This window comes from Hoplias malabaricus, chromosome X2 (assembly GCF_029633855.1).
Source record: "Hoplias malabaricus isolate fHopMal1 chromosome X2, fHopMal1.hap1, whole genome shotgun sequence".
Taxonomy (NCBI): domain Eukaryota; kingdom Metazoa; phylum Chordata; class Actinopteri; order Characiformes; family Erythrinidae; genus Hoplias; species Hoplias malabaricus.
Window position 1 is genome coordinate 5,544,286 of NC_089819.1, and position 26,807 is coordinate 5,571,092.

Genomic DNA, 26,807 nt, shown 5'->3' on the forward strand with positions numbered 1-26,807 from the left:
CACTACAATGTCTCCAGCTACTGTGGTTAGTTTATATTTTCTCTCAGAAAACTGAGAAGATGGCAGAAGCAAATATAAGAACCCAAGCTTCACCGTGCAACATAAAACCGCAGCACAACAAACTATGTCTATTCCTGATCACAGGCTCGCTCGCTACAAAGCCGAGCAGGGTCTTAAACAAACCTTCTCGCCGCAAGTCCAAACACTTCATGCTCAGTTATTTACACAGAAACAGACAAACCACCAAGATACAGGGGGCTTCTTTCTTTTCAAAACACACCACACACACGCAACAGAGCGTAAGAAAAGGGCAAACCACTGTTCCTGGAAAATGCTTAAAACCACTTCCCGAATCCACAAAATAAAGGCGCCTGGGAAATTCCACTGACTGAAATACCACACATTCTGCTGCTGCGTTAAGCAAAAACAAAAGCAGAAATACTTGGACACTCATCACTCTGTGACTAAAGCAACAGAGTGACCTCTTTGTTCGATCATTACAGAGCCGTGGCTTTCCCTCAGTGGAAAAGGTGTGTTTTGGGGGTTAGAGAGAGTGAAGAAAAAGAAGGGGATGTCAGAAATAACAGGCGGTGTTTGGATCGCCGCAATATTGATCACAATTATAGCTGTGTTAATTAGCCCCATCATATTGGTCCAAAAATGGTTTCTGCTGCATTTGTTAGTAGCCTGCTCATTGATTTATGCCCAGAAGCCCCTTAAAATGATGGAATTAATCTACATTACGGTGCACTGTTTGTGGATACAGATGAACTTCTATAATCTCTATGAAAAATATGAACCAATATGCAAAGCTAAGCATCGGTTAGAGCAGTGGTCCCCAAACTGTGGTGCGCTATTGCAGTTGGAGCACAGTAACGCACTTGAATATTATACATAATGCATGCCACTTGTAATAGTTCAAGTGTAAAGGTGATTTGTCACTTCATTTTCTTTTGTTTAGTAAGACGTTGCAGTTTAGTATGAATTACAGTGTTTAATATCAATTTCAGTGGAGTCTGGGAGTAAAAGGCATGTATCTGTGCCGGAGATGGAGGAGAACACTTTATGATATCATCATATAACACGACCAAATTGTAGTCATACATTTTTCTGTATCACCCACCGTGATCCAAAAAGAAAAAAAAAAAAGACTTATAAGGTGTGAAACCAGAACTCTGTAGGGAACACGTTCTAGATCAAGCACTGATTGCAACTGAATGGACATCTTTACAGAGATTCAGAGACGGACAGTGCTGGAGCAAGGTGATGGATGACCCTGCTGATGGTGGAAGTGTAACGTAAGTCTGGAAGTGATCTCTCCGTCTCTCCCTGCCGTCACTTTAAAGGAGCGCTCGGTCGGTCATTGAGCTGACACCTAGTGGTTGTATTATTAGACACCCGTTTGTATCAGGTTATATGTTATAAACATGGCTACTACACGTGGGAGACCTGCTTTTATTCACTGACTTCTAAGCAACGTGATACATCTCACGTGAGTTACACTTTACAGAAGAATGTAAAAATGAAAAATAGACATTTCCACATATATACAGTCTGCTAATTTAAATAGAAAAGAAACTGGGTCAGACGTGTTGCTCCTCTATCCTTTAATCCTGCACAAAATGCAAACAAACTGCCAGAAGGTGTTAGATGTGCCCTGACTGCGTCTGTAGCACTTTATAAATCCAGACAAAAAAGTTCAGTTTGTAGGTGCCATGACTGAGGTTTAAAACTTCCACTCTTTTTATTGCATTTATTTTATTGGTTTCAATGGCATTTTATGTTTAAATTCTGATGGTTAACCACTTTGTTTTAATTATTGCTAATTAAGTATTCACTTTTTTAATCAGTCTTAATTTGTTTGTGTAATGTATTGTCTTTTCACAGTTTATTTGCACAATTTTCTTGCCTTTCATTCATTCATTCATTCATTATCTGTAAGCGCTTATCCAATTCAGGGTCGCGGTGGGTCCAGAGCCTACCTGGAATCATTGGGCGCAAGGCGGGAATACACCCTGGAGGGGGCGCCAGTCCTTCACAGGGCAACACAGACACACACACACAAACTCACACCTACGGACACTTTCGAGTCACCAATCCACCTACTAACGTGTGTTTTTGGACTGTGGGAGGAAACCGGAGCACCCAGAGGAAACCCACGTGGACACAGGGAGAACACACCAACTCCTCACAGACAGTCACCCGGAGCGGGAATCGAACCCACAACCTCCAGGCCCCTGGAGCTGTGTGACTGCGACACTACCTGCTGCGCCACCGTGCTGAATTTTCTTGCCTTTTATGTTTTAATTCATAGGTTTATTGCACACATCACCTCACTCCACTGCCGTCTACCTTTACCCTCCATGTTCCACACTGCCATCAATCAATGAGTCTCTGTAATGCCAAAAAAGTCTAATCAGTTCAGAAAAGAAAAACACAATTGCTGGCTAAACAATATACAAAGTCTTCGATAAGTCATTTATTGGTGCGTAGACTTCTAGAAAGTGTTCAAAATAAAGAAAAAGAAGTCTGCACTCTCAGAACTTATTTTAGTACAAAAAACTGGGCAAACTCACAAACTGCAGACTCTCAAAATTAACAGAGTTTCACCCTGAGGCTTCATCAGGTCATTGAATACACCTGCTGGAGTCGTCCTTTTATTCTTTTGGTGCACTTCTACCTCCTAGAAAGAGCATCATACCACACCTTCTTACCAATTCAACCAGGAAGAAAATACACTGTTCCCCTCATATCACAAAAAAGGCCAGAAACAAGTGACAATCAGTGTCGCAGTCACACAGCTCCAGGGGCCTGGAGGTTGTGGGTTCGATTCCAGCTCCGGGTGACTGTCTGTGAGGAGTTGGTGTGTTCTCCCCGTGTCCGCGTGGGTTTCCTCCGGGTGCTCCGGTTTCCTCCCACAGTCCAAAAACACACGTTGCAGGTGGATTGGCGACTCGAAAGTGTCCGTAGGTGTGAGTGTGTGAGTGAATGTGTGTGTATGTGTTGCCCTGTGAAGGACTGGCGCCCCCTCCAGGGTGTATTCCCGCCTTGCGCCCAATGATTCCAGGTAGACTCTGGACCCACCGTGACCCTAAATTGGATAAGCGCTTACAGATAATGGATGGATGGATGGATTTTGAGAGTTAAAGTTTTGAGTGCGCTAACATCATTGTTCAATAAAGACATAGATATACATCATGTTCTCTATAGAAGTCAGATTTCTGTGACCTAACACAACTAATAAGTGTAAAGATTTAATGTTGGATACATTTTTAAATCTGGAAAAAGTGCCCCATTAATTTTTGGCAGTTTGTATTTAAGTAATGAGGTCAATTTGTTGCTATTCATAGCATTTCATATTTTACAGATTTATTTATTAAGACTTTATTAAATTTGCAGATTTGAACATGAGGTCATCAAGCAACTCAAAGTATGCATTTAAGCATCCGGTGATATTCTCTGTGAACAATCTTTATTACTAATTCCCTTTACGCATCGGCTTAAAATCTCTGCCCACAAAAACTGCCCCAAAGTGAAGCGCTGGTCTCCCTGACCTCAAGATAATGACCATCCACTTTCTGCCAGATGTTTAGAAAGTAAAATCCTGATCGAGGAGCTGGACCCTCCGCAGAATTCCATTTCAGTGACTTCATTTGGTCCTAATTCGGGCTGAATAAAAGTGACCAGCATTTGATTGCGTTTGTCCCCTCTAGTGACCACCATGGAGACCGGCAGGCCCAATGCTTCTTGGTGTTGTCATGGAAACATTAAAAGCCCCATGAATAAATGTGCAAGGGGGCTAAAGGGGTGTGAAAATGGCAGCACTCTGAGTGCCAGGAAGCTAATCCAAATGAACTCCAGTCCACCTGTCCGCTTGGGCAACGTTGCCAAGTATTCCAATAACACACACAATAACACGTACACCACTTCAGAAAGAACTGAGGAGGGGGGGGGGTTGTTTTCATTCATCTGTGGAGCATTTTGAAGAAAAGAACACTTCAGAAACTGGCCCCCAGTTGGCCTCTATCAGTCAGCACATTCAGCAGCACAAATAAGCATAACAGCATCCGGCTGTGAAACTATTGACTTTTCTGGCTGATCATAGGCCTGAGTAGGGAAGAAATTTGACTCTAGGTCCACACTCACTTCAGAGACCTTTAGTAGACCATTCCTAGCGTAGAAAGGTCTTGAATGTCTTTCCCAGTAGCTGGGTACACAGGCCCTGAATCAGGAGGTCACTGGTTCGAGTCTCATCTACAAGTTAGACCCAATACGGAATCAATACTTTGTAAAAGTCAGAGACCACCCTTTTTTCATTCCCTTTCATGTGAAAACAATGAAAATATCCTTTCTTCACACCTCCAAAGTTCTTATAGGCTTATAATTCATATAGACATATGTTCTAAGAACACCAGCAACTTCTTTCGGTTGTGTTTATTGTATCTGTTTCCTGGCGTTCAATAAGCACTTCTCAACAACGCCAGTAAAATTGACTCATCCTGCCTTGTGCAAATGGACTGTTATATCTACAAACTGCCTTTCCAGAAAAGTCAAGATGCTATGCAAAATGTAAACACTTAGAAACTCAGAAAGCAATAATGTGCAAATAATTTAAACCCTAAGTGTAATTAAAAAGCGCACACGTACAAAATTTCATATGTTAAAAGTGAGAAATGTTCATTCATTCATTATCTGTAACCCTTATCCAGTTCAGGGTCGCGGTGGGTCCAGAGCCTACCTGGAATCATTGGGCGCAAGGCGGGAATACACCCTGGAGGGGGCGCCAGTCCTTCACAGGGCAACACACACTCACACCTACGGACACTTTTGAGTCACCAATTCACCTACCAACGTGTGTTTTTGGACTGTGGGAGGAAACCGGAGCACCCAGAGGAAACTCATGCAGACACAGGGAGAACACACCACACTCCTCACAGACAGTCACCCGGAGTGGGACTCATACCCACAACTTTCAGGTCCCTGGAGCTGTGTGACTGCGACACTACCTGCTGCGCCACCGTGCCGCCCCAGTGAAAAATGTTTTTCAAATCACAATTATTGATATGAATATGAAATAACAAAAACACTATGAGAGGTCCTGTGATGTTGAGCAGGTGAAATCCTAGAATAAGCTAAATTTCACTTTCAAGACTACGACAATTGGTTTCGTAAGTTCCCAAATGTTTACAGGGTGTTGTTTAAAGGAGCCGTGAAGCAACACATCAAATTCAAAATAAGCAAACATTTTTCAAAAACAAACTTTCTCGGTTTCAATAATTGAAATGTTGACTTTGTACCATTTCCCGTTAAAAGCTTGAAAAGGTTTGCGTTCTCTTTTTATTTACATTTATTTACTTTTCTGTTAATGGGGTTTGTAAAACGATCAACAGAAAATGAAGACCTTTTAAACATGGGCATTTTGACTAGAAACAGGAGACACGACGTGTGATCTCTGATTTTGCACAGTGCTGCATATGTAATCTGATGCTGTTGCTATGGGAATACAAAAAGATGACCTACTTGAATCTGCTTAACTGCATAAAAACTCACAGATATTGACATCTGCAATGAGGGAACAATATAAGGATCACAGCTTGTGACTAAGGTTGATACCGACCTATAGATATTTCTAGACTGCAGTATTTCTTTTCTATTCATTGCAGCTCTGCTAAAATTTCAAATATCTTTACAAACCTGAAACTAGCCTTTTCAAAACTTTTCATGTTGCAGAATGTCAAATGCAAATGAACAAACAGGGTCAGAGTGAAAGAGCAGCAGTGCATTAAGCTGCGAGTCGTCTCTCAGAGCAAAGGCGCTTCCATAATCCACATGTCACAGGCTCGGAGTCTCTGATAAAACCAAAGGGTATTGCAGGGGCGAGATCATCCCTTCGCATTCAGCATCCGTGGACTATCTGATTATTTAAAGCTCGCAGCTTTACAGCCACCGGAGTGCATTTACAAACAAAAGTCTGTTATCACAAGGATTCCTTTCTAGCCCCGTTCTCCAGCAATAACCTGCGTGGAGATGAAGACCCCTCTTTAGGCAATTCCTCAAAGCTCCCTCCATCGGGCCTGACATTATTACACGGCCATGACATTAATATATAGGCGGCTGTAGAGTGGTGTGGTGTCTTTTACTGTCTAGTGAAATACAGCCACGGGTCGTGAGAAGTCTTTAAATATCCGAGACCAAACACAATTTTAAAGAACCGCTGACAGCGCTAGAACTAGGCGATAAAAAATAAGCTGATTTAAGGTTTCTATAAAGGCCAAGTGTCTGAACAGAGGTTAAAACGTCAGTGTGTGGATATAAGAATATGAAGAAATGGGTTTTTTTCCACACCCATACTGGAACAAATCCTAGTAGAATTTTCACCCTGGCTAAGTAAGACCCCACACTGTGCTGGGACTGGCTGGAAACGGGCGTTTCTAGTAGAGGCCTCTCTAACTGGTTAGAACTGACAAGTAGTATCCTACAACAAGTCTAGGAAAGTGCCATGTTCTCTATGTACAGTGGAGCCTAGTCAGGCAGGATTAGAATTAAGTTCTGCACTAGGAAATTACAAAGCCATGTGCTACAACCGGACAGAACACCGCAAACCCTAAGCTAGGTTTGAACAGAAAACTGCCCAGTGATTGATTAGCAACAGGGAGAATCCTATGTAGACGTCTGCAGTTCTCATGTCCTACATTTGGCCTTGAGTGTCATCTTTGACTTAGGGTGAGTCTCAGTGGCTCAAATCAGCTACATGTCCACCAAATATGGGTCAGATATCAGGTGTGTTGTGGGACAAAAATCGATATTTGGCCCATGTCTAGCCCATCCACACCATTTGCCAGTGCTATAACTGAGCTGTAAGTGCCAAAAGTGAGACAGATTTGGGTCAAATATATCTGCTGTCTGGGTAGTGACCAGTTTCGTGTACTGAGATTAGCTGGGGTTCCATCTACTGCTATGGGATGGGCAGCAGCATCGTCTTTCCTGCAGTGGCATTGGCTCATATATTTATCAGACCTTTTAGCAGACCTTTTATTGAAGCATAAGTTTTGGGGTGGGGGTGGGGATAATAACTGTGATGACTGTCTGCCTTCTATCGACAGTAATAAGTGCACGGCAGCTGTCAATCGGCATTATAAAAGGTTCAGTCGCTCTGTGCCGGGTTAGCTGTGAATAATTCACACGGCCCAGTGGAGTCCCAGTGCTTTTGCGTGCCACGTTCTACAAATGGAGACAGTGGCCCCAGTGTGAACCAAAGCAAAAAAAAAAAAAAAAAAAAAAAAAAAAAAAAAAAAAAAAAAAAAAAAAAAAAAAAGAGACGAGAGTAAGACCAAGACCCCCACACACACACACACACGAGTGTTGCCCTGCTTGTATGAGATACAGTCATGGCAAGCTAACATTGGCTTTAAAGCATTTGCTTTGGTGTGGTTTTAATGCTCCTTTCTGGCGAGAGCAAAATTCCCAATCTAGTTTCCAAAGTGAATATCCTTGGCAAGTCAGACATGTATGTGATAACTGATACATGAAATACTGAAATGATTACTCCATACAATTGACAAATTTGATTATACTAAAACTGGTCAACTTAGAGTTTCATTGTCGAAGATGTGTTAAAGGTAAACTACACGATTGTGGGGAACTACTGTGCTCAGCAAAATCTCTTTTAAGGTGGAATGATGTATTTGAGTAAGAAGCTGTCTGTAGCTTGTTCATGGTTGATGTTTTCATTTGTGTTTTTAGTCGCAAAATGATTTTGCAAATAATGACAACCTTGCGTCATCACCAAATGCAAGACTGTAATTAGAATACTCAGTAAACTCACTGTGGTGGTACCCTCTAGTTGGGGAACAATTGTATCATATTCTATATTAATTGTAGATATTCTTTTAATTTGTGTAGATTCATACAATCCATTTCATCTCCAGGACCTACGATTTTTTTTATTTTAAATTCTGCAATTTTGGACAGTACTATAACAAAAACCTACAGATATTAATCTCTTGGACAAACCAATGGATCACAACTAGACTTTAAAACCACTGTTGTACTTTTAAAAATGTACATTTACACTGTACCTTTACTGACAGTAATGTACCTGTAAAGTACCTTGTGTTTTTCTGGTTTGGATCTCTGCATGCCGAGAGATGGGTGGAGCCACTTCACTGTCAACTTTATTAGGGGACACCACTTCCACCTCCAGGGTGTATTCCCGCCTGGTGTTGTGTTTTTGAATGCAGTTGTTTACATTAGGGAACAGGATGTTTTGATATCAAACCCCAGTGATTAAACCGCCTCTTCCGCAGCTTTGAAGATGATGTCATTCGTGCAGGAAACAGAGTGGCAAAGGAAGGGCACTGCATGAATGAGCTCTAATTACGTGCTCCCCGTTGGATGATGAATACAAAAGAGACACGTACTACTCTCTTCAAGCAGGCCTACAGGGTTTCATAACCATCCGGGAAGTTTGTGATGAATACTGGTGAAGTGTAACAGCCAAGTGAAGCGTATACATCTCTCTGAAGGACAGTATGTACAGCTCCATCTCTGCTATAATTAACATCCTTTCAGTAACACAAGCCAACCTTCCTTTACTCACTGTAGTCCATCTGCTACTCTAACTTTATTAGCACCTCTTCACCCTCGCAAGGCCACCACAGAGCAGCGGGTTCATGGTCAGTGTAAGGTTTATCAGTTTCTGATCGTTTGAGACTAAATACAAACATAGAAAATTGGGTTTTAAATTTCATTTTCTTTATTTTGTAGAGTAAGAAAAGAAAATGGGATTTCATTTGTTTTTACAATTTTCTTATTCTTCATTTCTGCTCCTCAAAATCTGAATTTTTAAAAAATTGAAAAATGACTCCTACATTTTCTCATTTTCCCCTTTACTGCGTCTTGTAATGAAAGTGATAGGACTGTACCATCACAGCGGGGGTGACATGCTCTCTGAATTTAAACCACAGACTTTTCACTAAGCAGCGGATAACGTTTTCATACTTGTTAAGGGTTGACATTATACAGAGACACACGGAGCAGCAGGGTCAGCATTTACTCGGGCAGTGTGGGCAAACTATCTACACTTCAAGAAAAGGCAGTCACGCCATGTAGGCTTCCCTGGGCGCGTCTGTAGCGGTGTTTCTTGTGGAAAAGCACAGAAAAACTTGACTCTTAACTTTAATTAGACGTTATTTACTGAGTTTTAATCACAAAATCAATATTCATTTGTTGAAAAATAATTGTTATTACCCTTAAACCAGAGCAAACCCCATAACCTGAATGAAAGTCACACTGTTCCCAATATTAAAATGATATTAAAAAGTAAAATCTAATTGTTTATGTGTATTGTGTAAATGCTGGCACAGCTGCTGTGTATCTGAATAGCAGACATTATTCGCTGTTTGGTGAGCAGTCTGTGGTTAACGTGCAGAGAGGTACAGCAGGTTGGTCTCCCCCCGCTGTGATGGTACAGTCCTATCACTTTCATTACAAGGTGCAGTAAAAGGGAAAATGAGAAAATGGAATAGTCATTTTTTCATTTTTCAGAAATTCTGATTAAAAATTTGAAATTCTGAATTAGAAAATTAGAAAAACAAATTAAATATATACCAAATTTGAAGAAAAAAAAAAAGTTGACCAATACTAACTGTGCAGCAGCAGATGAGATACTATCTGTGACTTTTCATCTATAAGGTGGACAAACGAGATAGGTGTGTCTAAAAGAGTGGACAGTGATTGGACACGGTGTTTAACAACTTCAGTAGCACTGCTGTGTCTGATCCACTCATAATAACGCAAGAAACACACTAACACCACCACCACGGACATCGAATTAAAGCCTAAATATAACAGACATGCTTCATGCATGGTGGGACTAAAAATCCCTTTCTGTCAAAAACCACAAGAGCCTTGACTCCTCAAAAAGAGAGAGGGAGCAAGAAAGAGACAGACTCAAATGAAGCAAGACAGAAAGACAAAAAGATAAACAAGATCCAGAAAGAGTGAGGGACTAAACAAAAACAGGAATTAGATGTGAGAAAAAAGAACAAAGGAAAGATAAAAATCATACACAGAGCCAAAAATAAACACATAAATAAACAGACAGAAACGAGCCGTAAAAGATGAGGACTTAGGGGAAGAGTTCCTTTGAAGGTTAAATGACCTCAGAGGAAGAACTCTGAACTGACTGTATTCACTAATCACCCTCTTCCTCTCGATCAGTTGTGCTGCTGACTGAATGTGTCCCTGAGGACTGAATGGCTTCGCTAATTGGGTGTCCTTTAGATTCCCTTCATGTCCTGAGAAGGTGGCTAAAGCTGGAGGAAGTGTAGGCTGATGGGATGCGTCTTCGTCCCATTGGTAGATTAAATATCACTCTCTCACACACTCCTATATGCACTACATGTCCAGACATGTTTGAACACTCTATAATTAATGAATTCAGTTACTTTATACACAGTGCACAGTGGAGCAGTAGAACTGTGTTCTTTGGAATGATTGTGCACTATCCAATATGTTCGGGATGATTTGTGATCCAGAATTAATCTGTCAGTACCTAACCCTAGAGAAGTTCTCATGGCTGCCATTAATTCCTCACAGAAGATAACCTTACAGAGAACGTTATCGACCAATAACGGTAGCTCTACAGTCAGACCGTCCAATTAGAAGATTTTAGGCTAATTCACCACGCCCCCTTCTCACTCAAGCGAACCAATCGGAGTAGGGGAGGGCGGGACTAGTTTGTGAACGAACCTTCTCGAAGTTCTATGTAAGCGCTAGAAAAACAAAATGCCGGACGTTTGTGAAATTCCGCCCGAACATTTTTTAAGTGTAAAAAAGAGGACATGTCCGGGTGAAAGGGGACCTCTGGTCACCCTAGGCAGTGTACGCCCGCAGCGCTTTGCCTCCTCTCCCTCCCTTAATGATTTTGCCGCTAGTTTTAGCGACTTTTCAGACCTTCTAGCGAGTTATTTAAAAAAACAAAAAAGACTAGCGCCAGTGACTTTCTGTACAAACCTTAGCTACGTTTTATAGAAGAGAATCGCCGGTAGCACGACTCGTTAGAACACCGGGACTGACCGTGAGCCGGAGAGACAGCTCCCTTAAAGCGGCTCCAGAGACGGAGCAGCACAGTCCGTCCACACGGCAACTCACACTGATCAGGAGGAGCTGTAAAATGTGCAAAAAGTGCTGCCAAAGACACGTTCGCTTCCCTTTATTTTGAATGAATTCATTTTTCTGAACTGAAATCACAGAATTCAAACCGTAAACAAGCCTTATGAATGTGTGACACAGGGCTGAAGGTGCGATTGGACCCAGAATTGGCTTAACGTCACGTGACGTCACACTTAACAAGCAGATACCAGCGATTTTGCAGACCGTCTTCAGCTTTAGAGAACGTACATTACTGCTCCTGATGTTTTAGGTTTTTGCGAGGGTATCGTTTCAGTATCGGGTATTGAGATATTTAGGTAGGTATCGTAGAGAAAGTCATAATTTTGGTATCATGACAACACGAGTCTAAAGTCCTCCCAGATGGTCATAGGCTGTGTTTTTGGGGAAAAAAAATGTTATGCTTTATTATTTTAAGAAAAAACATGGAATCAGTTGTCCATAAACTTTTGTCTATCCTTGGTCTTCAACATAATAAACATCACAGTGCTGGATGTGGGGGAAATAAAGGTTATCATATTACTGCACAAGATATCAGCTGACAGAAATATGACAGTGTGACAGCACAAACTAATCAGATTCCACAGATCTCTGACCTGTTTTTCATGCACAGCGATGTCTGATCAGGTCAGAGGAGCTGATAAATACAAGGTACTGATAAAAGCTAAAGACCAAGCTACTTCACAGCAATATATCCACCATGCAGCTACACACTGTAAAGAGTCAAACTGTCAGCTGGAACACAGAGCCCCTCCTAAACCAAATTAGTCCAATGGTCACATCTTGGTAAAATCTGGAAACAAGAGAGTTAGGTTCTAGTAACAAAATCAACAACTTAAATGCCTCTGCATTTAATCCATTTCACACACACACACACACACACATAAAAGCACTAGTTGACTAGGGGCAGTGAGCCCACACACAGCTGGAGCAGCAGGCAGATATCCCAGTGGTCATTGGAGCAGTTTTGGAGGGGGGTGTATTTACTTGCCTCGCTGAGTGCCGGCTTTTTTGATCCATAAAGATAGAGTTTGACATGAAGGTATAGTCACCGACCACAGAGGTATCTTGTTCCCCTGCCCCACGTATCATAGCTCCACTTACTTTCCTGTCCAACTTAACTGTGACCATTGTTTAACTAGCATGGGACAGCCATGGTCTAATGGTTAGAGAGGTGCACTTTAGATTGGTCACTGGTACAATACTCTCAACCAGGGAACCAGGAAAATGGGAAGCAAGCACCTAGGAGGTCATGGCCACAAATCTATAAGAGTTAGCTTATGAGTTTCCAAAAAGTTTGTTAAGTGGTTGAGTGAGAATCACACAGAGCACTCTCTCTCCCTGTTAAGATGATCTTAACACCAAGATGTCTTTTTTGGGAAACTGGGCCCAGGTTAGTTCGACAGCAGCAGACATTTCCACTCCCCAGGGTCTTCGTGCCAGTCGACTGTAAGGCAGCAGCAGATACAGGTGAACAAGCTGTACAGATGGAAGAGAGTAATGACAACTAATGTATCTATGCACTGCACCCTCCATAAAGAACACACACATACACAAAGACGGTCCACACATTTCGAGTGCTCGGGTGTGTTTGAGAGTACTTATTACTTAAGTGATATTGGCCCGCAGCATCACTTTTAAGAATACAGGAGGTCATCGGGTTACGTCAGTCCTGAGTTACGACGTTTTGTGGTTACGAAACATCTCCCATTTACTGTATAAACCTTGTTTCGACTTAAGTGTTTTTTCATCGTAAACGTCGTAACGTGAACTTCGTGTTTGGTGTGCGCGGCGCAGCGGAAGATTGCACGGTTACGCGGCTCGGGACCGAGGAGGATAGGTGTTAGAATAGGATAAGTGCTTACAGTATGTTATTTACGTAGAGTATGTACGTATGTTCCGACTTACACTGAAAATCGGTTTACGATGCGACGTAGGAACGGATCAACGTCATAAGTCGAGGACCCCCTGTACGTCATTAGTGGCCCACTGGCACTTTTTCCTTTGACCTGACGGTGGCAGCAGTGTGCAAATATATAGGATACTGCACCACTGTGTTAATGAACTAAGCTAAATTTAAACGCCGTTCATTTCTGTGGGTCAGCAAAGTAATTCACAGAACGATATTTCGTGATGCCTGCAGCAAAAGAAACCTCAAAGTTGACAATGAGAACTGGCGATTTCAAGAGAGATGGAAGTAACTGCATATCCTGTAGCAGTTAATGCCCTAAAATGAAATTCAGTATTTAATACATTTAAACTGTTTTGTAAATATGTGCTTTTCATATTTTGAATACACTGTTATAAATATATAATAATATATTATAAATATTTATGAATAATATTCAGCCCACTTTGAAAAACATTTGGACACCCCTGGCTGAGAGAGAGAGAGAGAGAGAGAGAGAGAGAGAGAGAGAGAAATATATAATGGAAAGATAAGATTATAGAACAGCAAGAGAGAAAGAAAGCAAGAAAGAAGGAAAGATAGAGAGCTGTAATCTCTTCTGTCAAAGTGTATATATCTGTAAGTGTTGAACACACTCTGTCAAGCCTAAAATCAACTGTTAATACTGCACTTAAGTATAGTTTTGAATTGAAATGTTTTTTTAAAAAAGAGGCTCCCTGGCGACAGAGTGATTAAATTCCAAAAATAGGCTTAATCTCTGTCCACCGCCCATGAGAAATTTAATCTCCTAAAAAGACACACTCGTGGGAGCCGGCTAGAGAGAAGAGAGGGAGGGAAAATAGAAAAATAAAAAGAAACAAACTCAAAAGAAGATGAGAAAAAAATGGGAAAAGTCTTTTAAAAAGTGGGGAAGCGCTGAGAGTCAGTTTGATTAAAATCGTCCTTGTGGAAGAATTCATTAGAACTTTTCTTCTGAGGGAGTTAATTGAGGCCGATGTTATAATTTATTCTAATAGAGTCTTAAGCAGTGATGAAAATTCTTAAACTCTTATGAAAATGTCCCAATGTATAATTTGACCTTAAATATGAGGAAATTAAAAGGACATAGAAGCCTTTGTCCTTTTGTCCTCCTCTGGGATTTAAACTAGACATTGGAACAATGGCGTGAGAATTTAAAGGGGTAATATTAGGAAAAAACGTAAATACATTTTCAGTGCGTTATAACATTCATTTGGGGATCTGGAACCTATGTGAAACAAAGCCTATTAAGTGGTCTAACTAAGTCAGAACACGTGGGATAAACAAGCAATTGTGATATTGCTCTGCTCCTGACATCAAGTGCTGAGACCTAACCCTTGCCTGAGTCTCGCCAGCCACACAGCTGGACCGGCGTATACGTGAGAGCACAAAAATGAAGTTACAATTGAGCATGGAGACATGACTACTGATTAAATAATAATTCACTAATTATAAGAGATTGCTACAAACATGTAGCTATACACTGGGCATTGAGTCATTTCAACCATGGCTTGACCAATAGATAAGCTGGCTGATTGACAGATACTAGCAAATTATATTAATGGATATCACGGTTTATCGCCAACAGTAGTCCTCTGAAATTGGTATCAGTTACAAACGTTTCATATTGGTCAGCACCTGGCTGAAATATCATATCGTCTTCGGTGTTTGATGGCCTACAAAATCTCAACAGGGAAAAAAAAAACCCCTAACTAAACTCTGGATCTGTTCCATTAGTCCCCAAAATAATGATCTTCCAGCTCCAGATTTGTTCCCTTCTCAGTGTCAGTGGGAGGTAATTGGGGTCACATCACTTGTCAAATACTTTAATTACATTCTGATCCACTTCCTGCATATCAAAATATGAGCACAAAGGGACAGCTGTGTGCTGACCGGTAGAGGGTTGGGAGGAAAAAGGCCAAGCTGCAAAAATATTTGCCCCTGGATGCTGATGGCAACTGGGTAGATGTCATTAAAGCCATGATGGACATGTTTATGCCTTGAGGTGAGAAAAGCGTTGTTTAAAAAAAAAAAATTAAAATAATAATAATAATAAATAAATAAAATCTTCGTCCCACTTCTCTGACTTTGGACACCGATAGTGATTCTAAGGAAAGATACATTGCAAGGAAATATGAAATGGGATACTCTGATGAAGCCTAGAATGACCACGCTCAATGCCAAGCATCAGTCAGAGGGGCAAAAACCACTCCAGTTTTGTGTTGTGAAGATGTGGAAGTGTGATCATACCTATGGGATGAGTTGGAGTGGCCATAACGAACCATACATTACAACCTGACCACACTAATGATCTCATTCTTAAGGCTAAATGCAATCAAATTCTCACAGGCATGTTTCAATAAGTAGTGTAAATACATAGAAGAGGCGTAAGACCTTTAACTGCAATGAGAGGGGGGACAAAATTCCTTTGGATTTCCATTGACCCAAAATTTCATAAAACAAAAAACGTGGATAAGCAGGTGCCCAAAACTTTTTAATCATAGTGTAGTTTCTCTAAAGCTGCTCAATGAGTAAGTAATACAACAGGCCAAGCAATATTATATTATGGCTTATTTATTCCTTATTATCAACTAGTCAGCTGTCGATATTCTATAATAGCATGTGTCCCTTATATCATCCAATAGTATCAGGAACTGATATATCAGCCAGGCCCTAGTTTTTCAATTTGGCCTTTTGCCTGCAGTCCTACCCATAAACAAATGTCACAAACACCCACAGCAGCTCAATTCCTGATTCCCCAAGACTTTTCTGTGAACATGAGGAGTTAATTGGACAGAAAGAATCATGCAGTTCCAGTTCACGCTCAGTGTGACACGTCACTTCATTACTATCAGGATGGCGTGAACGTAAACACTAGTCTCTCAACAAGACGTGAATCATCACTCTGCTACTACATTGTCACTGAAACTGATAGCAGTTCATTAACGATGACTGATTACATTAGCACATAATTGTATATCATTAGGCTTTGAAGCCTTGCGTTACACTGTGAAACTTACATGTAGCTAGCTGCCCTTAGTTGAATGCTACAATGTCTGGGAAGCTTTACAGTTACTGTTCAACTTTACAGCTCAGGGTTTATTCTAGAAGTTTCTTCCACAGCGGTGGACTCACCACCCCGTACAAGGCAGGTCAAAGTGAAAAGAGAGACAGCTTATAAACACTTTCACACTCTACTTGCATAGATTAAATTAAATAAAGAATTCAGCATCATGCTTGGGGTCAGTTAACTAAACTCTTCACACAGCAGCTAGTTTGAAGCTAGGACAATAACTTTATCTGAGGTAACCTGACCTTAATATGTGTTTGCAAAAAGACTGGCTGCCTTTCTCTGGGTGAATTTCCAGTCAAATGTGACCTGCTGTGGCTTTCTGTGGTCTCGATACGATTTAATGTAACGTAGTACTCTCAGAATGCTCTGTGAATGTCGTTTTCCACTGTAAAACTACAAGATCATTACTGAGGTTAGGTACTGATGCTGGATGTACTCATCAGTCCACAAAAATCTATGCTCTTACAACACTTCACATAGAAAAAGGTATCACGACCCCTTCTAAAGAGTGAATTCCATTAAATTGCACATGCAGTATTTATATAATCTCCAAATAACTGACCAACAGATTCTTTTTTAGTGCATATGCGCATTAAATTGGAGATCTGGCCCCTACCATTCCACTAACTGTGAAATTAGAGCACCCAGTCAGTTTTTGTGTGCTGTGCAAGCCTGAAACTTAAGATAAAACAAACAGTTTTGAATTTGCGCTGCTCCCAACGTCAGGTGAAGAGACTTTCGAATTGTTCCGCCATCTCGTCTGAGTCTCTCCAATCACAGCACTGAACCAGGGTATATGTGAGAGTGCAAAGGTGAAGTTAACTGACCAAAAAAAAAAAAACAAGAGTGGATACACAAGTACTGATTAAATATGGAGAAAACGAGAAAGGATATGAAAGAGGATTGAGTGAAAATGGCTAAAAAAAAACCCACAGCTTCTGCTCCACGCTCAAGGCTCTTGCACTGAACTGAGCGGTGGCTCATTCTTATTTAAAGAAACATGAAATATGAAACTGGGGGGCTCAGGGCTCAGGTCTCCACATGTCCTGGAAAACAACAGGTTTGTTGGGTTTTTAGTTCAGTATCGCAAAGGCGAGAAGTTGCACTGGCCTTGAATGACCAATGGTCATTCAGCATGACATGAGCAACCACAAACTGAAATATTTGTTTGGCTAACAAGACTTAGCAAGAATCTTTTTCATTGGGCCTTGCTATAAGAAGCCTAACTAAAGCCCGTTTTGGACTCCTGGAGGCTTGGGCTGGCCTTGAGACGTGGATAACAAACAGCTAAATGATCTACAGGATGGGGATTTCAATCTGAAAAGCAGGAAATAATTTGAGTTCTTACATTTGAATCAGTTTCATATTCATATCCTAGAACCGAGATTGTTCCCCCCATTTCTGCCACGTGTCTCAGCGGGTTTGTGTTCTATTACTTTCAGCCCACAGTCCTGGTATTGACGAGAAAGCCGAACGGCATGAATAGAGCAAACGAGTGTCAAATTATCCAAACGCTCAGCCCCCTCCATGACACTCAGCGTCAAATCTTTCCATCTCGGCTGGAGGCCGCCTGACAGGGTGGAACACATCTGAAGATGAAGTGTTTATCACAGGAGACAGGGGCTTCACACTGCCTTTGCTTGAGTTAAGATGAGGGGCTAATAAATATGACGCTACCATCTCTGGTAAAACTTATTTTCAAGGAGCAATCAGTTGTTTTTACAACCTAAAAGCAGTAGACACTGTTTCTGAAAAATGATCATACGTTATTGTTGCAATACTTGTATACTAAAGTGCATCTAATATGAGATGATAAATAAGGTTGCTTCATGGTCTCTGCATAAATCGGTATATGCTCCATAGAGCGGGTCCCAGACATGGAGGCAACTATGGTGCAGAATCTGTGATACATCCAGGCCTTTAGGATACTTGGCAGATAACACGTCATTGTTTGTTAAAACCATTCATTGAGATTCAAACATTTCCCCTTTATACGTTTCAAAAGCTACACCATTCATTCTTAATCCTGGCAGGAACATAACACATTATATATAGAACTGAGAGGGACTACAAGTGTAAGCCCAGTGTGATGCTGATGCAACATCAAGCCCTAGATTTTATGTCATAAATATACAAGGAATGTTCTAGCTAGTGACCACAGGGTTTTGAGTTCCCATGACTGGCCGGGTATGCAAAGCGCTATGATTTCTGCAATGTCGAGAACATGGATGGAATGATGGAACTGAGGAATAAAAACAGAATTCTGATCAAACAAGTGAAATGCACAGAATTAGAAAATCTTTTTAAAAACCCAACCTGGTTTTTACAAACACACACAATCCACAATCCATGAGTGATGTGGCGGCGCAATTGCACCTGTAGGTTGACGGTGTGGTATGCTGTCTTCCCTGTTGCTTGTTACCTTTGAATGCCCATCATCTGCGTCTCCTATGTGGATGCAAAGCAGAGGCCTGCAGACGTCTGGATCAAACAAAGGCCAGAGCAGGATCAGCAAACAGAGAGCTGGATGTTACGTTTTACACTGTTTATTTATGTCTAGTAATTATTGCCAGCAATAGACAGTATTTGGCTTGAACACACTGGACAAATAATATGTTAAATATAATATTTTGGGTTTTTTATAGCGGCAATAAAAAAAAAATACACAAGTGTGATTTGTATATTTGTAGTAAAAACAACTCAATGTTGAAAAGAAAAAGCAATAAAAAAGAAAAATGGGGGGAAAATAAAGCAGATTTCATAGGGCCCTGATTATGAACCTGGCAATGTGCTTCTGAAAAACACTGAACCACTTTGCCAACATGCAGCGTTTCTTACTGACAACACTATACTGCAAGCCATACTGGCCATAGGCGCTGGTCACAGACATTGAGAGGACTCATACTGTTCCATTTACCAGGTAACTCAGATGTCTGAGCTGGGAATGAGGTCAGACCTGAGCTGAGCAGTTAAACGTTCAGTCAAATGTATGCCCTAAATTGTCATTGTTAGCTTGTTCCTGTTTAGCACCGTAAGATATACCAGCTGATTTATCCCATATAATATACAGTATAACAACTACTGCTTTTACACATTGTTGATGCACATGCAGCCATCTTGGATTCTGAACTTGGGGACTGTGATGCTCCTGTTGAAATTACCTACTCCGAAATTCCAACATCCGAGTTTTACTGGAACGCAGCATCATCTTCCTTGTAGAATCAACAAAATCCAACATAACAAATATATCAAATCACTCCAACAATAGGAAGCAAACCAAATCCTGCAGGGTCCCATAAGGACAGATTAGCAGCTTGTCTCTGGGGCGTCCCCAGGGTCTTGGTGGGGGGAGTTTATTTACAGGAGGCAGGAAAAAAGTTACTGTCTTTGAATCATGACTTAAAAATAGCCCACCTCCAACTCTGAGCTGATAGGGTAAATAAATGCTAACATGGAAAAACATGGGGCCTAAAACTACCAAATCTAGGGTCCCAAAGGTTCCCGCAAAGAGGGAGGATGTCTGGGGTCTCCAGGGGTCTCAAAATACAGCAGGCAGGAGCGAGACTCTGCCCTTGAATTGTGTGCAACATAAGATACCCCACCCCCTTCTCCCGGCGCAGCTCTCAAATCTTCTCATACGGCATGATGAAATCAATCCTTACTCCCCCGACACTAACCATGTGTCTCTCTCCCTCTCCCTTTCTCTCTGTCATTTTATCCCTTTCCCTCCTTCACCTCACCAATCCCTCTCTGCCACTCTCGCCTCTTTCACACTTCTGTCATCACCTCTTCCATCTCCACCATCTTCTAACCACTATCTCAATCTCTTCTGAGTCCTTCTTCTTTTCTCTCTCTTTTCCAGAATGTTCCCTCAAACATTTTATTCTCTCTTTTCCATTACCACCTCATACCTTTTCACTTTTTTGTGACTTGCAGTTCCTCTTTTTTTAGGAATTTTACATCTCTCTCTCTCTGTAATTTTCTATTCTCTTTTACCCCTTCTCTACTCCTTCACTTATTCCGTCTCTCTTCTTTCTCTCTGTTTGTCTCATGCTTTTACTTCTCCATCTCTTTCCTTTCACTCTCACTCACTCTCTTAATACATTCTCTCTATCTTTCACTTCCTCTACCATGAATGTTTTTATTCCTTCTCTCCATCTGGCTCTTCTTCCACTCTCCAACATCTCTCGCTGTTTCTACCTCAATCCTCCATCTCTCCTCGTTCGCTCACATTTTACTCCCTTGTTTCCTTTGTCTTTCCTTCCCCTCTTCATTCACTCTTTCCTTCCATCCCTTCATTCCTTTTTCCCCTATTTAATCCTTCTCTTGACACCTCATCCCACTTCTATATTCTTTTTTCTGTCATTTCTTTCCCTCTTTATCTATATCCTTCTCATTTTTCATTTCCACACTCTTTCTGCATTCCACCATTCCTTTCCATCTCTCTCTCTCTCTCTCTATTACGAGACTCACAGTAGGAGAGGTCTCCCACTGGGACTGTGTGGATGGATGAGCGAGTGTCTGATGGAGAGATTTTCTTCCGCTCCTCCCTACTTCCTTTTCTCGCTCCATCTCTCTTTCTTCCTCTATTTAAAAAAAAAAAAATAGTATTCTCTCTCCATCTCTCTTTTACCTCATCTCATCGCCGTGCCCCTCCCCCTCCCCTCAATACAGGCATAAATTGCTGTGAATAAACACTGCAGTGTTTCCGTGGCGCCCCTGCGCTACAGTGCGTTTGAAGCAGAAAAAGTGCAGAGATTAGCATGCTAGCAGATCAATACAGCACTCGGTGGGCTTCAGCGGATAGGGCTTACACAACCCTCTCCTGTCTCAGGCTCACTTATTCCATGGCTTATGTCGTGTTCTATATAGGTGTCCACATTTTGGCAAGCAAAAAACCCTTCCAGCCAATAATAGTCTAAAGGGCTTGTGGTTTGAGAGGAATAAACATTTGACAAATAATAAGAAGGATACATTTGGAATAAATAGGTGTTATAAACACTATTGTTTTCCTTTGATCCCCTGCGGTGTTCTGTGGAGCATTGTCTCTGTGTGGAAATAATTAGCTGTTTCTAGTTGAAATAGTACACAAGGTTTATAAGCACTGTTCATGTGGGTTATCAAGTGCTACAACTCCCTCGTTATATGTTTCATACCACCTTAAAAACCACCCGTCATGCTCCATGCAAAGAACCTGAAGAAAAAGAAATGTTTAAGCTTTAAAATGACAAGAATGACAAATGACAAAATGCCAGTATGGACAATGTGCCGCATCATTTAAAGATCAGACAAGGGCTGCTATTTGTGCTCCTGGGCTCAGTTTTTCACAGCACACAGAGTTGAGAGGGTTGTGGGGTTGTTTCCTATTCTCCTCCAAAAGTTACATAGTGCAGTTTCTGTGGTGCTGAGCCCAGAATAGCAACAATAGAGGCTCTATTCTCCCTACTGGAGGTCAGTGAAGCACCGCAATGATTTTAAAGCTGTAATTTCAAAGTAAAATACTACATAGGGTTCTTTTAAACACCAATTATCAGTACCTGACTTCACTGAGATAATATACATTTTCTAATATCAATATTCTAATAATAGTGATATTCTGATTTGACATGCATGGAGTAAATATCAGGGCGGCACGGTGGTGCAGCAGGTAGTGTCGCAGTCACACAGCTCCAGGGGCCTGGAGGTTGTGGGTTCGATTCCCGCTCCGGGTGACTGTCTGTGAGGAGTTGGTGTGTTCTCCCAGTGTCCGCGTGGGTTTCCTCCGGGTGACAGTCCTGTGAGGAGTTGGTGTGTTCTCCCCGTGTACGCGTGGGTTTCCTCCGGGTGCTCCGGTTTCCTCCCACAGTCCAAAAACACACGTTGGTAGGTGGATTGGCGATTCGAAAGTGTCCGTAGGTGTGAGTGAATGTGTGTGTGTGTGTGTGTTGCCCTGTGAAGGACTGGCGTCCCCTCCAGGGTGTATTGGATAATGGAGTAAATATCATGATATTGCCACTCACTAATGTCTATGGCCACAAGAATACTTCCAAGATCTAATGTGAAGCCTTCAAAGAAGAGTAAAAAAAATGCACCCAATCTCCCCATTTGAGAAGAAACTTTGGGTGAGCAGGAATTTGCAAACATTTGGTCACAACACAGGCCACTGTGGGAATTCTGTGCTCACTAGGGTGCATCGTTTGCACTATAAGATTGTGGACAGTTCCCACTATGCCGTTGGACTTGGACACTACTGCAGAACAACAAGATGCCTCATAATACAGCACTGCACAGTGAATATGAGATTGCTTAGGATAGGTTCCCTAGTGTCCACAACTTCTGCCCAGTGTAAAATGCAGATGATGATTGTATACAATCATCATCATTGTCATTGTCTAGACCAGCCTATGATGGACTGCATACTCATTACCAAAGAAACGAGCGCCTGCTGAATATGTTTTGCATTTTGTTCCGTCGCTGCTCCAGAAAATGCAAATAAATGCGGAGCCTAATTATGAGTGATGCCTTTGGAACAAGGCCAGAGCTCCTCAAAGGGAGCTCGGAAACAGATACCAACTGTATCGCAGATTATCCGTTTATGAAACATTTCTGCAATTATCACGCTGTCTGTGAAAGCTCTGGTAGAGCCAACAGTCCTGTTTGTGGATGAGGAAATTAACACAGGCCTGGAGGTTCAGCAAAACGCCAAATCTCTACATTACAATGTCTTTCAATCAATGCCCCCCCCCCCACCCACCCCAAACATCACCTGTCAGTTCACCGAAATGGTAGTCATTGTATCTACTGTTCAAATAAGTATAGAGCACATGGTTTTGAATGTTTTGGCATAACTCCCTTTCACAGACAGCATGTCAACCTGGAGCCTGTTCACTTTTTGAATCATTTTTGCACTCACCTAGCTTCCATATTTACGCCACTCTCCATGATGGAGACAACAGAAATATAATTTCAGAAATGTCCCTTGTTAACTTAACTGTTAGCCCAAGATCAACACAACACACTCATTCCAATTCTCTTTGGGCTAACTGAAGCCTTATAATATCCTCACTAGAATAAGCAGGGTTATCTAACATGCTAACAAGCTCAGCTAATATTTATAGACTGAGCAATCCAAAATGCAGCAAGTGTCATTCACTGAAATAGTTTTAAATTTCATTTAAAAAAATGTGCTATGTGTATTTTAATTGGAAATATATATATATATATATATATATAAGATCTCTTTATGCTAAATGAACACACACAAATGATTCAGTGAAGTCTCCTGCTAACAACAGCCCTGTCCACTACTTTAAGGCAGAAAGTTCTAGAAAACTGCTAGAAAAAAAAAACTTCTAGCATGGTCTGACTATGTGCATATTGAGAATGAACTGGTACAAGCTTTGCCGCCATGCAAGACTGCAACCTCTAGCAGTCCCACCTCCTTCCTCTTAAATTCTGGTCTTCAGCTGTTTGACGTGATCAGATTGTGCTGCCACCTGCTGTTCTGAGATTTCTATTTACGCTTCACCAAGCTTCCCTCGTGCCTCAGCATGCATCAGCATATCTCTCAAGCCATTTCACTGTGGACATACGGTTACAGTGTTCATTTAATGTGAAAATCAGCAGAAAGGAAAGTGCAACGTGCAAGCTGGTGTTCTGCATGCGAGTCGTATTTCACATATGCACTCCCTGCCAGTGCATGCACATGTGCCTGCTGCTTACCCTTTCTCTCGTGCGCGTTCTCTCTCTCTCTCACACACACACACACACACCCGACCTTCTAATCTCGCATAGCTCAGTGGCCGCCAAAATCAATTTTGATCAGCACCGCAGTATTAACAGCAGCAGAGCCGAGGTACAACTTCAGCTCCAGTGCTTCAGTAATCTTTCACAGGCTGTAAATCAGCACCGGAATCTGAGCCGAAAGAGCTGAATGTTCATGTACAGGGAATTTCAGGAGCTGGTGAATGCTGCATCCAATATAGCATTAAAGGAGTGTGGAGAACCTTAAGTGCCCTCTAGGTTTTTAGAGAAGGTCTAACTATCACAGTACTAAAGAATACATTTCTGCAATATGTTCTTCATTTTTATATTATACAATCTCCATTCATTCATTCATTCATTCATTATCTGTAACCGTTTATCCAGTTCAGGATCGTGGTGAGTCTGGAGCTCACCTGGAACCACTAAGCGCAAGGCAGGAATTCATCCTAGATGGGGCACCGTTGCAGGGGAAAACGAACCAGGTTCCAAGTACCAAAAAGTGAGTAGAGCTGAGCAGTGGGCAAAAAAATTATAGTCATAAGTGCAATCACATACCGCAGTATTTGCTAAGGCTTGGAAAAGACAAATACAATTAAATACAACAAGACAATTTGAGATGTTTGATAAGTGCTGGATTAGTGGACATTTAAATACTGCACAAAGAGCTGGGTCTGTGTTTGAAGTGTTAGGTTCCAGAACCTGGGATGCAAGAGAGAAAAGTTTTGATGCCTGTCTCTCATGCAACTTGATGCCTATGTATGTGAATCAAGCACCAACTGCCCATCTCCCTCCAGTGCATCCATTAACACAACTATCGATATGTTCTGGATCCACGCGCACTTGCATGACCACTCCATTCTCCGTGTTCCCTTACCTCATGATTTACAAATTAAACCCTGGAGGCACAGATAAAGTTTGACCATTCCAATCATATAGTGAGGGACTCTGAGCATGATGCTTTTGTAGGTGAGCATCAGGGTTTCACTGTATACTTTTGTGTCGTTAAATATATCCAATTAAAGTGATTCTGATTCTGAAATCTGATGCAGGAAGCTATCGGAAGCCAGTGAATGGAACGCAGCAGTGGGGTGATGTGAGAGATCTTTGGACGACGGTAGAAGTAGTGAAACGTGGATTTAAAAGTTATCCACTAATGTGAATTCATAAATGTGTCAAATTCAAACATTTCAGAGAGTTTGGAATGAACCTTGAAGAAAGTCTGGAGTAAAGCTATCCTCACTCTCTCTCTGTGTCTGTCTCTCTCTCTCTCTCTTCAGGGGTCAGGCTTCTGCAGTACAGCAAAGATCATTAGGACAACTGTTTCCCACAGTCCTCTGCTCTCAACAGGGGCAAAGCAAAACAACCCAAGCCAAAAAAAAAAAAAAAAAAAAAAAAGGCGAGGCCCATCGATCTCACCACTCCATCAACTGACCACAGGCTTCTGGGCAGGAAAGGAGAGGAAACTACTAAAAAAATGAGCAGATGCACATGTGGTATTGTTAGGGGAACATAATACAATCAATACTTGGCCTTCGCATGTGGATAAACCAGGGCAGATTGCATATCCTCATGTCTGAAGTGCTGCAAATTGCTTTTTCTTCCCGTGTTGTGCCAGGTTAGCTGGCATTCGTCATTCTTCTCCAGAGGCACCGCAGCTTGGTCTCCCAGGATTCCCCAGTGAATACAATTAAGCAGCTCCTAGCCCCAGACATAATCAAGTCAGAGTTAATCCATATACTAAGACAAGTGCAGGCGCTCCATTTGGCAGTTACAGGAAATATCACTGGGACAAACAACTGAAAGTCACTAGATTTTGGATGTGAACGGCTGAGAGAGACTCTGAAAAGTGCTTGGGAATTCATACCAGAAGTCATTCCCATCATGCAGCGAGAGACGTACGACAGGGCAAAGAAGATTACCGAGGTACACAGCCCGAACACGTCGAGAAATTATCCAAGGAAAATGGAGCCAGATGGATGTTTTGGTGCCATCTCAGTGATTTCCCCGTGCTATGAAGCGAAAGTCAAGCTTCAAACAGAAGTCAATGATCGATTACTTTCTCCAAGCCAATGAGTTGGACAGAAAATGAGCTCATTATAAAGCCATAAGAACTGAAATAAACCCAGAGTCCATCTACACGGCTTGCCACAGAGTAATCTACCCATCACTCTGACAATTTATCAAGTAATCAGATCTTATAAAACACAAACATCCGATAAATATACACTGGATAAATAGCAGAGCAAGCAGGGCCTAACCTAATTTATTGAGGAAGCTTTTTAATAAGTCTTAGCGTAATAGTGGGCCTGTACTGGTCAGTTTTATCCAACATTTGAGTTTGTCAGTTCAGATGAAAAGTTCGCTGACTTAACTAAAAGCAGGTTAGCTTTGGACTTAAAACTTGATTATTAATCATTCTCACAGTAGAGCTTATACTGTTATATCAGCATGGCTGTGATTGGTCACATACAAGGCCAGAGGGCAAGTACTGAACGTAATCACTCCTGTGGTGATATTCAGTAACAGCAAGACCTAGAGTGTGACAACAGTTCTACTAGCGCCATTTATTAAGCCAGTTTCTCAAAGGCATGGTAACCCACCCATTTTCCAGACCTTACCAAGAGGAGCTGTATGTGTGAACACAAAGGTCAGTAAAATATGTACCGGACACTATCCAGAATTTATCCTGCGAGCGCTATACTAGAAACTCTGGGTCATGTCAGAGAATCATGCCATGCCTCACATGGGTCGCTATACATGCGCCGCCCCAAATCAAAATCATGCTGAGCATTTCCAGCTGTGAGAATGTGTCTCATACGTAACCTCTCCGGCTGAACGCTTTATGTGTGAAAAGACAACTCCAGAAAATCATGTGAAAACATCTTTACATAA

General features: G+C 41.6%; 1 protein-coding gene across 9 annotated transcripts in view; it reads right to left on the reverse strand.

Annotated features, from left to right (window-relative positions):
* LOC136676432 (splicing regulator ARVCF-like) overlaps nt 1-26,807 on the reverse strand; it is a 292,709-nt gene that overhangs the window by 249,275 nt on the left and 16,627 nt on the right. Inside the window, exon 2 of one of the 9 annotated variants that reach the window (XM_066653442.1) lies at nt 18,595-18,653. The exons of the other annotated variants lie outside the window; for them this stretch is intronic. The gene's annotated coding sequence lies outside the window, so the exon portion shown is untranslated. The remainder of the gene's footprint in view (nt 1-18,594; nt 18,654-26,807) is intronic. 9 annotated transcript variants of the gene reach the window in all.